The sequence below is a fragment of the Gadus morhua genome, chromosome 12, assembly GCF_902167405.1.
Source record: "Gadus morhua chromosome 12, gadMor3.0, whole genome shotgun sequence".
NCBI lineage: Eukaryota > Metazoa > Chordata > Actinopteri > Gadiformes > Gadidae > Gadus > Gadus morhua.
In genome coordinates, this window is record NC_044059.1 from 21,968,561 (window position 1) to 21,979,465 (window position 10,905).

Sequence of the window (10,905 nt, forward strand, 5' to 3'; positions counted from 1 at the left end):
GACAGGGTCTGAGCCGACTCGATTATTCATTGAGAAGACTTAGGGAGAGGCACAGTGAACCTATTACTTTGTTACAGAACATCATTCAGCATTGACCTCTGCCCTCTATAATGGTGCTCCAACATTGCTTGATTTCCATTTGTTTCATGTAACATATATGTTGCATGAAACAAATGGAAATCAAGTTATTATGGTATAGTAATAATAGTGTAGACTTGATTGTAGGAATGTGTATTCTACAAAGTGGGCAAGATCAACTTTAACACATAACGTTCAGTAAAATAAAAATAGTAATCATAAAAATATTCAACAATGCTTTTTATTATACGGTAGGCCTACTATCTCACTAACCATTACAAGTTACTAGGAAACTTTAAAGTACTTATGTAGACATGGACGTTTTTTTGTTCTGTATTTGTGCTTTGTTCGGGCTTGTCAGGCATAATAACCACAGTTGGACCATGAAACCCCATCACAAATCCCCGGTGTTTCTTTAAAACAAAGGCCGAGAGTTCCGTCCTAGGCCGCTAGGCGCGTATTTGCTCCACGAATGCGCTTCCCATACCGGAGACAGAGCGCCGGGAAGCAGAGGAGAGGAGAGTCGCTCTTTTTATCAGCCGAGTGCAGCCTGGATCGTGAGGGGAGGGGGGGGGGAAACCCGGTTACATTTCTCTCTCAAGATCCTTACTCGGTCAACTCACCACGAACAGAGCCGGGGATATGCACACTCTGTAAACGTGATATTCAATAGAATTTGGATTTACGAGGGACTTCTTTTTTGGAACTAAAAAGGCTTTTCACCATTGGTTCCCTGCGACTCTGCGTTGGAGAATGGAGGGTTGGTAACCTCTGTGCTCGCCTGTCTGTGGGGGGAAAAGTGCTGGAGCATCGCTGCCCGGCCGGTGGTGTGCGTCGGGATTCTAGGATACCCCCTTTTGGTCTTTTTGGAACGCGATGCGTCTTACCCCTTTAGAGGACCTCTAGGAGACTGAGGAATATTGTCCCACAGTGAGAGGGAAAGCTGATGGGATTCTCCCCAAACGGTAATTTTTCCATTCAACCAACTCTACAAGCTGTGATCCGTGATCCCAATATTCTGGTTTATTATTTCCCCCATGCACAGAAAGCCACCGACTGCATAAGCGAATTCATTCTTTAATTCTGCCGCTGGCCGGGATTGAGATTCAAGAGGGAGTCACTAAAAGTGGGATCCGTCCTGTCCTTTAAAATGTATTTGAACGTGTTGGTGAACCGTAAACATCAGTAATGCCTCTGGCACCTTGAGGAGCCTGTCGTGATGGGAGGAAAATTAACCTCAAGAACGCAACTCACATCTTCGCTCTTACTTTGGGTTCCGAGGCGCGCTGAGATGCGCACTCCTTCTATAGGCTGTTCGCCGTTTAATTCTGTCTTTGTTTTTATTTGCAACGGTTCAATGGTTCATCTGTCATCAAAACGGTGACCTGGCTTGTAAATCCCCTTTAATCGTCAGTCGGTTTATCCGTGCCACCTGCAGACCGTGTCCGTGTGTCTCGTAGACAGACACACAACACACGATCTCTCCACTAGCTGAAAAGATCATTCAAACATATACCCCATACCTCAATCGAAATTCAAGATGCCTGAAAAATAGTAATAACCTCATGATCTTGATGATTTGATTTGGCCGGAGGGTCACCACTATCCATCAAACTTACGCACTCCGCGTGAGAGGAGGCGCAAGTCTCCTCACATTGTCCGTGAAAACCGGTCATCCTCCTCCTCTATTCGACGAAGTCCCCCCGCTTCTCTCATGATTAGCTGGGACCAAGATTAAAAAGATTGAGAAAGGGAATGGGTGAAGGAGAGAGGAGGAGGAGGCGGGGGGTGAATTGAGTCTCTCTCCATCTCTCTCTCTCCCCCGTCTCTCTCCATCTCTCTTTATCTCTCTCCCTCCTCTCGCTCTCTCCCTCCCCCCCTCTCCCTCCCTCACACACGCACACACACACACACACACACACACACACACACACACACACACACACACACACACACACACACACACACACACACACACACACACACACACACACACACACACACACACACACACACACACACACACACACACACACATCTCCCCTACCGCCGCCCCCATCTAGCGGGGAAGAAAGTTGCACCCGTTGGCAGCGAGGGCACCATCAAACTGGATGAATGCGGTATTTGTGTGTGCGCTCATTCGCAGCCCCAAGGACTTGTCACGGCGGAATGAAATAGAAAAGCCGTCTGGGTTCTTGGATTTGGCTTTGGCAAATAGCCCTTAATGACATTAGGTCCCCCTGATATGGATGGTGCTGATGCTTCGCCGGGTTAGGAGACCGTGTCAGCCTGCCTTAAAAAAAACAGCAATGGTGAATCTGATTTGGTCGGTGATGACATAGGCCAGCAGATGATATTAATCGGTGCTTAATTCGCAAAAAAAAAGAAGGTTTTACGTGATGAACAATCCGACTCATCAGATCAAAGAAAATTTGAAGTGCGATAAGCAATCTGAGCTCCGGTGTTTAAAAAAAAAAGGACACTTAGGCCTGTAATCTGCATCGACAGTCAATATTGGTGTCCTTGTGGCTGCCAGCGTTTCAATACTGCTCTGTGCTCACAATTCAACAAGCTCCTCGCAGGGAAGTAGTTGATATGCAGGCGTGCATCCTTTCCCACTCATCGCATTTAAATATAAAGTCCAGAAGACCAGACGGTCAACAGTAGGCCTATACGACCATGCCCTGCATGATCTTTTATTATATATATATTATAAAAAAAAAACTCTTGACAGCTCCTGGTGATTGGGGCCTCGCCCTGTCAGTCCACGGGCTCCTTCCCGCACGTTTGATTCTTTTTTTCATTTTTCAGTGTGCTCACTATAGGCTCCAGCAGTTCACACCGTCTGTTCCCCAGGGCCCTGATCTACATAGCTCAGCCCTCAAGGAAAAGTCTCTAGTCTAACCTCCCCCCCACACACACACACACCACCACCTCACACCCACACACTTCACACCCCTCAACGTTATTCCCTCCTTTTTTTCCGCCACTCTCCTCCAAATACTGCGTTCTCCTCCACATCCCTCCCTCTCCAACTACTCGCCGTCTCCTCTCTCCCACTCTTTTAAAATTCTGCCCTCAATCCTCTCCCCTCTCCTCTTCCTCCTCCTCCTCCCCCTCCTTTGCTTCTCCCTGCCTCTTCCCCTTCGCTGCCTCCTCTACCATTTTTGTACATCGGAGGGAGCTAGTTCATAAATTATAAATCCCTTGTTGACTCTTGCCGGGCTCCTGTTGTTCCTGGAGAAAGCGGCTGCCTGACTGTTTTTCTTTACTTTTATTCAAGATTTCGGAATTATTTAGTCTTGCCTGTATTTAGGTTGGGTACATTTTTCGGCTATTTTCTGTTGCTATTTTCTAACACTAGCAATGTCTTTTGTCATCGTATTTGAAATGCATTATTTTGCACCGACTGCGCTTTAAGATGATCAGTACCCTCACCAATATGAGCTTTTCTTTTAACCATTAAGCCAACGTTACAACATCTACGGCAATACTAGGCAATCTCTGGCCATCAAATGGGCACTTTTGCAGCCTGCAAACTTAATTCCCAGAAAAGGCAGTAAAGTTTGTGTCGCTTTTGATGTAGATTTGCGCGTCCTAACTCTTTAGCTTTTAAGGGAAAGATAAAAAGTCATTTGCTCCTGCACGGCCTCTTCTGAGGCTTGCAAATGAATAGGGTGTTCAGTTGTCTAATGACAGCGTGATGCTGCGGCTTCTCATAGGCCGGGTGGCATAAAAGGTGCATTAGGCTTAAGATAATCTATTTACTCGTGGCCTCATGTCTTTCAGAAGGACACCATGTCTAAGAAGATGTCTGTTAGCTGGTTTGAAATGGTTACTTATATATCCAAGTGATAGGATTCAGCCATCCAATCTGACATGAGGGCATTCCACCGGCCCAATACCTTCAATAACCCATTCTCCATCAAGAATCCCCTTTATTTTGAAATATATAATTTCAGATGTTAATGAAACCCAATTGGATACATCCTTGGCATGGCCACCGTCTCTAATCTGATACACGATGAGCACAACAACTGGACGTTGGTTGCTATTGGCTGTTGCCGCGAGTCAATCTGCAGTCATCGGATATCCATCCACGGGTCTATGGATCGTGGGATACCAACGGTTGTTTATTATGTGTTGCTGTGTAGAGGCAATCCGTCACTTGCACTGACCCTCATGCCTTGGAGAGAGGGAGGGGCAGGGGGCGGGGCTGTAGGCATCACAGGCTGCTTGGCTCTGCATCCGTCTGTGCTGATTGCTCCTTGTTGTCTGCCCAAGGGGGTGCTGGTGGCTGGGGACCTTATCCAGGTGATGGCCAGGCTGTCTTATGGTCACTCTGGGGCTCAAGGGGTGAGCAATAGACCTTGCAACACAGTACTACCACTGGTGCACCATGGCCTTACTAAAATTCCCATGGTATAACTATTAAATCATAAGAAAGTGAATTAAATATTAATCGACAAATATAAAGATTATATATCAATCTGCTGCAAAACATACTGAATTCATCGAGTAATGATAAAAACATAATCATAACAATTCAATCACCAATCAAAGACAAAATGAAATTTTCATGATCTTTATTTATTCATGACCAGATTTAGCTTATTTAGCTTTCCTTCTTACTTGATATCTCCCCTAGTGGTACCTTTTGAACTCGTATGACATCGCAAGAATGGATGGATGGCTCTTATGTTGAAAGTCAGGGGGTGTTGTGAAGTACATTTCAGGCTGTGGAAAGAGGAATTGCTAAGAGAGGTAAGTCCTCTAGTACTCTAAAGGTAAAAGCATTGTAAATCATGTTTACATACAGGTAGTGGATATAGAAGAGCAGGTAGAGGGTAGCCATCATGCTAAATCAGGTAGGCTGGCGTCATTGGGGATGGGACCCAGTGTCACACGCTTGAGTACACGTATCGATACGACAATGCAGTGTTTCAGCGAGTATCCATGCAGGAAGAATGCTCATGAGTTTGTCATTTTTAATGACGGTTTAATGAGAAAGCACCTAAGTAGGTAGACACAGTCATTAGTAAATCCCTAATGAGATCAGACATTTAAATGACTGCCGTGAGGCCAGTATGCCAGGAAAAGTCAATATTTATATTATTATAAACCAAATAAAGCAAATTGTATCAAATCGGTTATCGTGGTCATGACGTGTTTGAGTAGTTTTCCATCTGTGTCGTATTATGAGTTAATGCCAATGAATCTTTCATTACTGAAGTCCCATCAGTTGAGCTATTGTGTGTCTAGTTTGTGGTTCGGCTTCACAGACGCGGCGTGGATCTTGTGGACCACTAACTGCCACATGGATAATAAGCACGTGTCTATGAAGTCTTCTTTGAAACACTGTGCGTTTTACTCCAGATAACGTATGACACCTACAGTAGCTGATGGTCTAACACATGGGCTGAGATACTTTTCATAACGTCTCGGACCGGCAGTCGTAGTACCCACACACACGCACGAACAGTGATGTACGCTTCACCTGACAAAACAACACCAGCCAACAGCTATCGTTCTGCTCCTGTTGATTGGACGATGATGGGCTCTGCACACGTTGAAACAGGACAGCCGGGCTGGAAGCCGTGCGTCGTGGCTGAGCGACGGGCAGAAACATTGAAGGGACGGGAGACACGCAGACTGGGAGGGCTGACGGATAACATACATGCCACTCAGTGATGGGCGGCATGGCTCCAGCAGAGGCATTCTCGATTCTGCTCTGCCGACTGCTCTTAATTGCCCGGTGGCGTTTGATACGTAAATAATACACTTGTGTGGGGAAACACAGATGCAGACGGCCAGGGATTGTAGGAGAGCCATGTGAAGCATGTGTCAAGGCGCTTGACATCTATGATTGTGCCAATGCATCTCCTTGGTGTCAGCTACGCACGGACAAAGTACAGGGCTTGTACAAGGCGTGCACAATGACATTATGGAAGCAGAGGAGCATTGGGGAAGTTATTTATAATGTTAGCTGTAATGTTGTTTTGGTCAATGTTTAGTTATTAATCGCCATAATGATTTGTCATCATGGGAAGATGTTATGGTGTTTGACCCTGCCACAGCGTTTCTCATGGAGATGTGGCCAAACCACGTTTCTATCAGCGTAGGTTAGGGTATGTTTACGTTGGTGTAGGATTTTACAGTAGGCTACTACGACTCTCTTGAGTCCTCTCAATGCGGCGGTGTATCGCAAACAAAAACTCCAATGATGCATTCTGACGTAAAAACCCTGTAGTTGTATAACAGCAGAGAACTGCTGCATCCACTAGTTTACTACAGGGAAGTCTTGATATAGGAGGCTCGGTACTTTATACGACGTACAAAAAAAAAAAGGTCCGGTTGAAATACCAACATGTCAGCACGGGACAAATATATAATTGGACCTTGTGTGATATTGTGGGCAGTTCTAGAAAAACAATATATATGAGGGCGATATGGGATGTGGGATTGGATGTGTAAAGCAATCCAGGCGGCCAGCCATTTTAGAGTCCCATTAGGGCTGGTTCATTTTAACGCACAGAGGACGGACTTCACGGTCTATTCAACACAAGCAGACACCCGCGCGCAAACTACACGCACGCACGCGCGCACACCCACGCGCGCAAACTACCCACACACGCACCCCCACTATAGACACACTACACTGTCTGGAGAGGGTCCCGCTAGGCTGGCCCGGCACCGTTGGCAACGGCAGCCTTGTCAGCTGGGTGCACAGACGGGGGCCTGTGCTCAGCGTTGCAGATGTGTAGCCCTTGCATAGCGGTGTCTGATCCGCAACCCCACCGGGGGCTGACATGTTGGGAGGGGAGCAGGAGGAGCACATGACGGGCAAGAGACACGCCAAAAAAGGGCCCACGCGTCTATTCATATTTAAATAAACACGTTAAAGGCTGGGGATTTATGGGGGCACGCAGGGATGGTATTATTAATAGCATTAGCGTTAGATTAAAGAGCGGTATTGTAATCGGTTAGAAATGCCATCGCGATCCGTAAGCTATTAGTGGGTGAAATGTGCTGTGAGAATTTCGGCTGTGGTTGACTGCGCTCCGGCCTGTATGAGACCATTTCGATTTCAGTCCGCTCCCGGCTCATTCCTGACCAATCGGGGCATGTCTTCTCCTCTTGGGTCAGGGAATACATGTGGCCTGTCAATCACATGCACGTGCACACAGCGTTATCATCTTAATGGCGGAGAAGCATAGGGAGGGGGGAAGTGGAGATGGCAAGGTATTTTATTTTGTTTGCTTTCAGAGCCTTGCTCTGCTGTATTCCGTTCGTTCTTTTTAAAACTCTCAATTCTCACCTATTGTAGCGTTACTGGTATTCCTTTTGCTTTGTGTTTCCAGTGTTCAACAGCGCTATAGGCTGGAAAGTATAAACATCACAGTGCTAAGGCTGGAGTATTCATTGGTGTCCTCTTCAGTACAATTGGCTTTGGAGTCTGCTAGGTAAATGAATCGGCAGAGAGAGCAGTGTCAGACGGAGCAAGGACAAGATAAGTGGGGAGTAGTTTAGGACAAGTGGTTTGAGAAGAGGAGGAGGGGTTTAGACCATTGGCAGTGGTTTAAGAAGAGGGGCTTAAGGCAATGGGAAATGGGAGTTACAAGAGGGGGAGGGGTTAAATACATTGGGGAGTGGTTCAAAAAAAGAGGGAGGGGCTAGGAAATTTAGAAGTGGTTCAGGAAAAGGGGCGGGGTTTAGGACGATGGGAAGTGGTTCAGGAAAAGGGGCGGGGTTAAGGACAGTGGGAAGTGGTTCAGGAAAAGGGGAGGGGTTTGGGACAATGGGAAGTGGTTCAGGAAAAGGGGAGGGGTTAAGGACGTTTGGAAGTGGTTTAAAGGGGAGATATTATACCACCAGGTGTGAGTGTGTGTTTCGAACATCTTCCCCATGTGACATCACTAGTGGGCGTGTCCACCTAGATCTGTGCTGGATCGATCAGTCTACCAGACTACCCAGTGGATTGAAGTAAACGTTGCTCATCTATCCAGCACAGATCTAGGTGGACACGCCCACTAGTGATGTCATATGGGGCAGAATTTCGAAACGGCTTGTAAGGCTAATCACACTCACACCTGGTGGTATAATATGTCCCCTTTAAGAAGAGATGGTTAATACAATAGGAAGTGGATTAAGAAGTGGGTGAAGGGGTTTAAGACAATGCAGAGTGGTTTAGGAAGAGGTTGAGGGGTTTAAGACAATGGAGAGTGGTTTAGGAAGAGAGTGAGGGGTTTAAGACAATGGATAGTGGTTTAGGAAGAGGTTGAGGGGTTTAAGACAATGAAGAGTGGTTTAGGAAGAGGGAGTTAAGACTATGGAAGTGGTATTACGTTTGAACAATAATACGATGCATTGATACCCCCTACTCCTTTGTTTCACCATTTCCATCATTATTCCTTGATGATTGAATGTCTCTGTATTGTATGTATGGCTGAACAGACTGTTTACTGTATTTCTAATGTTAATGTTGACTACGTACGCAGTTAGGGCATTGTACCATATTCAAGACTGGACCCACAGACGTACAATGACCTCCACTTCCTATTTTGTGCAGTTTGACTTTAAGATGAGGGTGAGGGGTTTAAGACAAGGGGGAGCTGTTAAATATGAAGGGATAGGGTAAGTTCTGAAGGTTTATTATGAAGAGGAGTGGTTTAAGAGGCATCGGCTCCTTCAACAAACAGTGCGGAATAAGACCAAGTGATCTCTAATTTAAGGATGATAATAAGGAGAAATTATAGTCAAGGGATCATTTATATTCTCAGTATTCTTGAGATAAATGAGTAAAGAAAGTAATTGGACAAGTAATTGCTTTGAATACCATGCCTGACTTGTTTCATTCATTACTCCAGGTTTCCAGCCGAAAACGGTTTTAGTGTTTTCACACATATTAGCGCTGTCTTCATTGACTAAACGTTAATCCATTTCAGTTTGTAACACAATAATAATAATAATATCCCTCAATAAGCCCCCTTAATGCGATGAGCCATTTCTGGTTGAGAGGAATCATCCTTTCGATGAGATACGGTGACCCTAATATTTGTTGTTCCTCGGCTACAATCCATTGAGTTAATTTGAAGACCCCTCTTGGCACTTGGCGGCAGAAGCGAACCTGTCGTCACATGACTCAGATGAGCTTGTGGTGGGAACATGGTGATCAGCCCGCAGAAATTACTCTCTGTCTTTTCTACTCTATGATTACAACTATGGAGTTCTTCCCACACATTACAATGAGGAGGTCTTTTTTCAATTAGTTGTTGAAATTGACTGATGGATGGGTCTGCATTGACTACACACACTCTCTCTGTTGTCAAATATTGCCAGGGTAGACAAGTCCATTTAAACAAATTGCTTCTATTGACTTATTTGTGCTGTGTGCTTGCTTCCTCGCTTTCTTCTAGCTTGTGAGGATTGCGGAGGATATTCAAAGAATCAAAGATGGTAATTCTAAATGATGTAGGCATTAGGTTGTAATTACCGAGCGAGATAGAATCTCCCATGACACAACGTGGGAGTATCTGCGTGGGTTCCATGCCTTAAGTGTGTGAGTGCGGGCGTGCGTGCGTGCACGTCTTTGTTTCTGTACAATTCAAGGTGGTTCTTCACCTAATTTTTCACTCTGCCCACTAAACAAAAAACAACTAATATTATTAGCCCTATATTGACGTGCCTTGTCATTCATTTGTCAATTAATAGAGACGGCAACACATACGCTATACGCTGAGATGCAATTGATTGAAACCTTATAAGTCTCGATAAGTTCGACTTGTGATGTTGTAATTCACAGGCCAATTATCTTGATACAAATATCACTCTGATATCATCAGATAAATCACACACTGACTGGGAGGTGCAGAACCTGGCGCATCTCATAGTGTCATGACTGCATGATGTGGTTCCACCCCCCCCCCCAAAATGTTTTCTGTGGATTTTGACAGCACAGTGTGACAGCACATGCGTTCACTCATGCTCATGAGTAAATAGGCATGTGCAAGGGTTGAAATTAAAATGTAACTGTAGTGTAGTCATGCCAACCATGAATTATGCATTTAGAGATGCGAAAGTCTGTTCCGGTGGAAAAAAATAACTAAAGATGGTTTGGTGCTGACTCACTGGAATAATAATGAGTCGTAACTAGGAATGAGATGCGTGGGAGGAGAAGCAAACAAGTGGAAAATGGCTGTTCCTGTGATTGCTCCACTGAACATAACACATACCAAGCGGCTGAAGTCATCTGTGCCTGTATGGAGAGGCAGAAAGGGTCACCATTTGCCATCCATTTCATCCCATTTACTTACAAAATGGCTCATTTTACAGCGTGAAGGCAGATACAATGTAAGTGTTTCCAGTGCAAATTAAGTATGTGTGTGTGTGCGTGTGTAGGTGTATAGGGATTTGATTGTGTGTGTGTGTGTGTGTGTGTGTGTGTGTGTGTGTGTGTGTGTGTGTGTGTGTGTGTGTGTGTGTGTGTGTGTGTGTGTGTGTGTGTGTGTGTGTGTGTGTGTGTGTGTGTGTAGGAAGAATTGAGCTACGTGTGAGCACAGACTGTGCCATTCCTCTATAAAGTGGAAAAGTGCAAAACTCTAACAGGGTTACATCATCATGTTGATTAGATACCTTTGCTAATAAGTAATTCATCGGTAAGGGGAAAAACATGTCTTCTTCATGCCGATAATGCTAAATAAATGAGATTGAATGAGAGCACTACCGAGAAAAATACTAACATATGATGCAATGGAAAATTATACTTTGTTGTCTTTGGACTTTTATCGTCCAGCCTGGGCAGTCAACGTACATTTGGCCTCATCTCGG

At 45.1% G+C, this 10,905-nt stretch overlaps 1 protein-coding gene across 1 annotated transcript in view; it reads left to right on the plus strand.

Annotated features, from left to right (window-relative positions):
- The first annotated feature begins 584 nt into the window (after positions 1–584).
- nlgn1 (neuroligin 1) overlaps positions 585–10,905 on the plus strand; it is a 178,500-nt gene continuing 168,179 nt past the window's right edge. Inside the window, exon 1 of the mRNA XM_030373259.1 lies at positions 585–1,043. The gene's annotated coding sequence lies outside the window, so the exon portion shown is untranslated. The remainder of the gene's footprint in view (positions 1,044–10,905) is intronic.